This window comes from Hakea prostrata, chromosome 9 (genome assembly GCF_041222555.1).
Source record: "Hakea prostrata isolate BN-2017 chromosome 9, UWA_Hpros_2, whole genome shotgun sequence".
Lineage (NCBI taxonomy): Eukaryota > Viridiplantae > Streptophyta > Magnoliopsida > Proteales > Proteaceae > Hakea > Hakea prostrata.
Window position 1 is genome coordinate 4,357,954 of NC_142608.1, and position 8,135 is coordinate 4,366,088.

General features: G+C 38.2%; 1 pseudogene; it reads left to right on the forward strand.

Moving 5' to 3' along the window:
* Positions 1-2,757: 2,757 nt before the first annotated feature.
* Positions 2,758-4,431, forward strand: LOC149004152 (putative pectate lyase 2; annotated as a pseudogene).
* The last annotated feature ends 3,704 nt before the right edge of the window (positions 4,432-8,135 follow it).

Consider the following 8,135-nt stretch of genomic DNA (forward strand, 5'->3'; position numbering starts at 1 on the left):
TTAGAGTGAATCCTCATTCACTTTATTCCTTCCATGTATATCACGATGTGATTTCGGTAAAAGCCTAGCATGAATCGCTATGATTGTATCCTCATTGGTAGTTTGATTTCCAATCCATGCTAGATCTATTTCTATATTTTTTTTTTTCAGACCCTGACCTATTGTTTTCTTAGTCCTAGAGTGAATCCCCATTCACTCTAGTATATCCGTGAAATATACAAATTGATTTCAGATGAAGTCTATTATGAGACTGATAGGTTTTTATTCCTATGACCATGATTGATGCCTAAATCATGTTAGATAGTCTCCTAATATTATTTTAGAGTTTTGCTATTAATTTTGGAGTGTTTTGAAACCCAAACGATGATTTTTCGATCAATTCTAGGTTTTATTGTATGTACACAATAGCCTTGATTGATTGCCTTGGACCAATCCAAGATACCAAAGGGTACTGAGACACCAACTTACCCCGGTTTGCCTCTGTTTCATCTTCGAACCTTTAGGGTTTGTTGCTAACTTTGAATCCTTATATTATTAGGGTTCCATTGGCAAGTGTAAACCTACCTAGTGATCTATTCTTTGTAGGTTTCATGATGACATAAGGTGAAGATGTTCACCTACAAATAACTTGGATTGCATTCTTAATCATTATAGAACTTGTATGCATGATCTAAGCTACTAATTTAGGAATATGTCTCTGTAAATGCGGAATGTATTTATTATATTGTTATGCATACTTGTTGAAAATGTGAATGATTGGAATGTGATTGGATTATGATATGATGTTATATTTGGAGTCATATTGTAATGTGACTGCTTAAGTTGTAACTGTGGAATGGGGAATGCCACTTGGGCGTTTCTGTCTCAGGACATCAGTGGAGGTGGTAAGAGACGTTTTCCTATGATGCCCCTTGGCGCTTTCCCTGATTACTGGATGACTTACCTAGGATTTGTCTAGAAGTGTTTCGTAGGAAAACCCCGTCATATCTCACCCTATCGGCATGGGAATTGAGGCTAAGTGACCAGTGGCAGCAATAGGGATTTGTGGGTGCTCAATACCGGTAACCAACCCTTGAGAGGAGACAAATCACATTGTTGGAGCCATTCATTGGTAGGTTCGCACATAATTAGCCTGGGCTCATGGGCACTCAAAACCGGTAGACAACCCATGAGAGGACACGAGAGCTTCCCGTTTATTATATGTGAATGACCAATAGGGTTAAGAGTCTATCGTTCGAGTTGGTTGGAGCCATAGGATACAATGACTCTAAGGAAAAAGATAATAGAACGGATTTCCAGGGGTAAGGAAGGAAAGTATCCGACCCTAAGATTGATATGACTCAGTAGATGACTTGTATTGGACTAAGTATAACTCTGACACGTGCCAGTATTCTTACCAATGGTAGAATGAAAGAGTGGTGACCTAAACCCAGCCATAGTGATTGTCTGAGATGGATGCCTTGACTCAACAGCCGCGGAGAGCCTAATAGATGTCTCTTGTTGAAGGAGAGTGACTAAGACCACCCAGAAGAATATGGTGTTCTATCTTAATGTGTGTCCGCCACTAGATACTTGCATCTATTAGAGTTAGAAGCATACTTGCACATTTTCTCATGTCATATTGCATCATGTCTTGTTCTTGGATATTGAATGTAATGGTTATTTGTACTTGAACTATTTGTTGAGTTCTTTTGAGCTCATCCTTCGGGAACAAAGTTTGTTCAGATAACTATGTAGGTATAGAAGAGATCCCAAGCTACCGTTCGGAGGACCCTTCCCTATATGATGCACTACGAAAACAATGGGAGAAGATAGTGGCCCGTGGTACCACCCAAGTACCAGTTTGGATCACTATGACGGCTGTTAGACACCATCTTATTCGCCATTAGGAGCATGAGCTGGATATAGATCCTTAGATGTGAATACACAAGCCCAAGGAGAAAAAGGCTAGGGTTGAAGAAGAAGAAGAAGAACTAATGGAAGACCTAGATTAGTTGATAGAGTTATTTATATTCTTTCGGCTGTAATACATTAGATTTGATCTATCCTTCTACATTGATTTTAGAGTTTATTTCCACTATACTCTATACTCTGATGATATTTGTATAATTTTTCTACACTTTGATATTGATTTGTAGTTTTTCTAAGATCTATTATTTGATTGTTACTTTTAATTATATTTATATAATGATTTATTTTTGCTCTTGATTATACTAATATGCTATGTGGGATAATGATTGTTGAGACTTGATCTTCGAGACTGTGGATCACACCTCCGAATATTCTAGATAAGGTACCGGCTAGGGGATGTAACAACTATAAACGTCCAATAATAAAGCCTAGCTACCCCTATGTTTGACAAATAGTATTATTTATTTGGGTCTTATATATTATTATTTTCTTGTTTAATGTATTATTATTGTTGTTTGACTATTATTAATGTTGTTTGACTATGTAGTATATACTAATCATTAACCAGAAAAAATAGAGCAGGTGTCAAAAGAAAGTCAGCTTAAAGGCCTTGAAAAAATTGGTGTTATCAAATAAATATAAATAGCTTATAATATAATTAATGTCAATTCACCACCGCTCGGCCCCAATGCAATGTCTCTAGTTCGTGCAACCATGTCGACGTCGCCACCTTTAACAAAGGACTCCTGAAGCTCATAGGCTCCCACTTCTTTATTGATCTTATTTAAGCTCTAGCTATGTCCATCAACGTACATCTCCATCTCAAACCAATAACCAAACAAAAAGATGGCTTCTGCAACCCATTCTCTCCTCTTCTCATGTCTAGTTGCAGCATATCTGATCTTAACCATACAAGCCTGGGGAAGCCATGGCTACAACAGCTATGCTCCAGCAAAGAAGTATGTAATGAAGAAAATTGATGCTTGCTGGCGCTGGGATCCTAAGTGGGCATCTAATCGCCGTGCCTTGGCCAACTGTGCCATAGGCTTTGGTGAAGGAGCAATTGGAGGTAAATATGGAAAAATATATGTAGTTACAACTCCGGCCGACGATCCGGTGAATCCGAGGCCCGGCACACTTCGGTATGGTGTTATCCAAACAGAGCCTCTGTGGATTATATTTGCCAAAGATATGGTCATTAAGCTTCAGAATGAGCTGATCATGAACAGTTACAAAACTATAGATGGGAGAGGAACTAATGTAGAGGCAGCTTATGGACCTTGCATTACTGTTCAAGGTGTGAGCCATGTCATAATACATGGAATTAGTATACATGATTTGTACACTTGGGAAATCTGGAATGGTTCGTAGCAGTCCGACACATGTCTGCCATCAAAGAGGGTCTGATGGTGATGCCATTGCCGTGTTTGCATCTTCGAACATATGGATTGATCACTGTTATCTTGCTCACTGCGACGATGGCCTCATCGACATCATCCATGCTTCAACAGCCATCACAGTCTCCAACAACTATTTCACCCAACATGACAAAGTATATATACGTTTAAATCTGATCACTAATCCATTTCTTTCGTGTGTTCATCACCTCTGATGCTTTTTGATGTTTTTGCTAAATCATTTTGGTTAATTTTCAGGTGATGCTGTTGGGACACAATGATGGTTTTAAAGCAGACAAGATCATGAAAGTTACAATAGCATTCAACCATTTTGGCCCAGGTTGTGTGTAGAGGATGCCAAGGTGAGAAGTGGTTAATCACTTAATTATCCACAAGATTAATGTTTGTGAATTTCTCACTGAGCAGTAGGATCTAAACATTTTATTTGCATTACAGGGTTAGCTAGGTTTGGGTATGCCATGTAGTGAACAACAGATATGATGAGTGGCTAATGTATGCTGTTGGTGAAAGTGCCAATCCAACGATCTTTAGCCAAGCAAATTACTATATAGCTCCTAACAATCATGATTTCGAACAGGTAATTAATTAATGAAGTTTACAAATAACAACGCTTCCACATAGGAGGTCAAAGTTCGAATCCTCTTGGGACCAGGGGGAAGCCCCGCCTATATTAATTATATAAAGCTCTCCTGAGGATCGATGTAGTCAAGGTGCACGTAAGCTGCTCCAGATGAACCTCATATCCAAATTAATTCAGTCAGACAGGCTTGAAGCTCTTCTCTACTTGATGAGGTAAAGAACACCATTAGCTAATGGGATTATTGACCGAATTGCATTGCAGGTGACTAAGAGAGACTGTAAGGGAGGGTGGGTGAGTTGGAAATGGAGATCTTCAGGTGACTTATATTTTAATGGAGCTTATTTTGTTCAGTCTAGTTATGGATCATGCAACCCACAATATGGTGGATACCAGTGGCTCACTACTTCGCCAGCATTCATGGTGCCTACCCTAATAGCCAATGCAGGTCCTCTCCACTGGATTTTTATTTGCGGCAGCAGCAGGCACGGCTGTGATTTTGCCACATCAGCAAAATTTAAATGAATGGTTGAGATTCAAACAAGGAAGATTTATGTGTAAATATTAATTTTTTCTTTTACATTTTAAGGATTTAATTTTCTTCATTTACAAACCAAGTCCTTCATTCACCGATTACCCAAAACCATGGCACTGTGGTGATATAACCCCGTCACCGGAATGCCGGAGCTTCGAAGGTGGATGATGACAATGAGAAACGCTCCTGTATTTACCCTAAATAAAACCGAACCCATGTAAAGTTGTTGTCCTCTGTAGATCTTCTTGTACATTTTCATGAGATTTGGATCATTGAAGGGGAGATAACCAGCATTCAACACATAGAGAATGATACCACAAGACTAGATATCCACCTTGGAACCATCGTAACCTTTCTTGGCGAGAATCTCCAAAGCCACATAGGTCGGCGTTCTGCACAGGGTGTGTAGAAGGCCGTCGTCGCGGATCTGATCGGCGATGGCGCTGAGACCGAAATCAGAGACCATGAGATCGCCGTTTTCATCAAGGAGGAGATTTTCGGGTTTGAGATCTCTGTGGAAAACACCATGAGAATGACAGTAACCAATGGCAAAGATCAATTATTGGAAGTAGCGGCGGAACAATCTATCTTTAAGGTCAAGAGCTCTGGATCTAGTAGTCGGAGCATAAACTTCAGCCAAGGTTTCCCAAGTCTGCTAAGAGGTCTGAGCATAAGCAACATGTGGAAGAGAAGTTTCGCTCAAAGACAAAATAATCCAACTCAAAATGAGTAGATCTTGGCGATTCCAAAGATCGACAGTAAATGGAGAAATCGAACTAGCAGATGTAGCAACTGAACTCTCAGAGAGTGAAGATGCAGATTTAGGAGAAGTTGTAGTGACAAGGCGACAGATAGATCCATCAACAAATCCAAAAAGATTATGACCTTTCAAGAGAGGAACAAATTGAGTGAGCCATAAGATGTAATTTCCAGCATTCAATTTTAGAGGAGAAGTTGGATGGAAATTCAGAGTAACGAAGGGAGACGGAGACGAAGATCTAATCATCACCATGGAAAAGCTTCAAGAACCGAAAAGAAGAAAACTATTTTCTGAACTATGAAGAAACACAAAAATAGAGAAAAAAATGCGGTAATCGTAGAAACAAAACTTTAGATCTTGAAACAGAAATAGCAAAGCCTTCAAGATCCGCATACAGTACTTTAGATCTCGATATGGAAACAGCAAAGTCTTCTTGAACTATTTTTTGTGCAGAAACAAAAACAGCGCAATAGAGAGAAGCAAAAGTCTTCAAGAAGAGTCAAGAAGACTCTGGATCTTGAAACGAGAAGCGACTCTAGATCTTGAAACGCGGTTGGATCGAGAGGAGTTAATCGAACAAAAAATGATACCATGATGAAATGATATTTCAATAATAATACGAATAAGAGATTACAAGTATTTATAGGAGAAATAAGATCACTATTGATCAGCTAGATGACAGCTATACAGTTGATCTCTCCTTTACAAAAAAAAAAATTGTCTACTATGTCCTGGGCTAATGAATTCAAAACCCATGAGATTATCATACTATTTGCACAATTCCAACTTGGATTGAGAAGATCATCAATCTATGGTCTTGAAATGCTTCCATCAACAAACTGGAATTTGTTCTTTGCTGCCAGAGCCATTTGTATAGAACGACTCCATGAGTTGTAGTTTGGCTCTGTGAGCGAATGGTCACAAGCACTAGTCCCTGGTGATCAAAGTTGGGCAGTGTATCCTCATGGTTCGTATTGCTTGAACTCCCAGTGGTCATACGACCTACTATGACTTGGCTTCCCTGATTTGACTGGTTTCCCTAGGCCATCGCAACATACGCAAAGGTAGAAAAGGAAGAGTTCAACAAAAGCTTTTCCACTTTGATACCATATCAGATAGAAGAGAGAAAGAATGAAGAAAAACAAAGGGATGTTGCTCTGAATTTCATGTTGTATGCAAGTATTACATTAATATACAAAGAGAAATACAATAACTCTCTCTTTCTTTTTCTTTTTTTTGCGTAGAAAAAGAAATACAACAACTCTCGCTAATAAACTTTTTGCCCTAAAAACTTTCTACGTATGACAGTCACACATATTTCATTGAGTAGAATATTCTAGCTATAATTAGAAATACCAAAATACCCATCATAATAGAGGGCTCGACAAGTTGGGGCCATTTTGCTCGCCGAACTCAAATGGCAGAAGGGATGTTGTCATAAAACACACCACAAAATAAATAATAAAAAAAGAAACAAAAACGAAAACACACAAAGATTTAACGTCGTTCACACACCGATATGGTATGCTACGTCCACAGGCAAAAAAGAGTTTTCCACTATGTGGATGAAGAACAGAAGATCTCACAACCAATATCCAAAAATACCATTACAAGAATTCTCACCCAAAACCCTAATTGAAAAATCTTAAATCTCAATAATGTGGTAGGCGAACATAAGATACATATATATATATATATATATATATATATATATATATATATATATATATATATATATATATATATATATATATATATATATATATATATATATATATAGATTCCAACCAGGTCAGGAGTTGTGCCGTACTATTGGGGCCGAGCCCCCGCACCCCATCCACAGATCTCCGCAAACAGATCATTCGGGTCATCCAATAAAATATGTTGGTGCAAGTCCATCTTCCGAATCAAATACAAGAATTTAGGTAAAAAACATAACAGCTGTGATTCAAAAGAAATGGAAGTCTCCAAAGGATTTATAATGGAGTTTATTTTAATTTGTTCAATCAAGATACAGATTAAATACCATAACAGTTCATGGTAGAGAATGTACATATCCATGTAAAATTGACGTAAAGCAAATCATGCACTTAAATTGTGAATGTCCTTGAGCAGAGATTTTAGTACATGATTATTGATCCTTTGGGGTATCCCCGACTCCTGCCTATACTAAATATTTTCATAACATATTCTAGGGGGAATTTTGTTTTCAAGAGTATGGTCCATGAACAATCAAGGGTGAATAGAAAGACATGCAGAAGCATTTAAGGGTGGAATTTCTATCTTTCATAAAATGTAAGGCAAACATTGTGCTCTCGAGCAAAAAAAAAATTCCCTATCTAAAGACCAATTCATATAATTAAGGGTAACACTGAATAAGTGGAGGAACTGTTCCGCACCATATACAATGGGTGAGTCTTGACCAACCTATAAGACTGTTGTGTATAGTTATCCTCCCTCTACCCTCAAGTAGATGGTGGTTTCAAACGACATGGTAGATAGAAATCCTACTTATAAGACCATGGGTCCAAAGTCTTACAGGTGAGACTCCCAATCTTAAATGTTGTGTGCAAGAGAGAAGCTACGCCAAGCCCAAGGGAACAGCGCCCCTCCCCCCAACAAAAAAAATACCCCAATTATTTTTTAATTTTTCCTTTTGGTCCTTCTGCTTTTGCTTTTTGTCATCTCACCCTCTTTCTATGTTCGAAATATGAGTACTTGCCCCTGTCTCCCTTTCCAAAAAAATTTAAAAGTAAAGGCAAGGGATGGAAAGGTTATTGTGAACTCTCCCAATATTGCATCTTGATTCCACCACTACTTGTATGGTTATCCTCTCTCTACCTGAGAGTAATTGGTCTAGCTTCGAAATGAATGACAGCAAAGATGTACAAAATGATGCAGTCGTCAACTAAATGTAGAAAGAATAAGATAAAT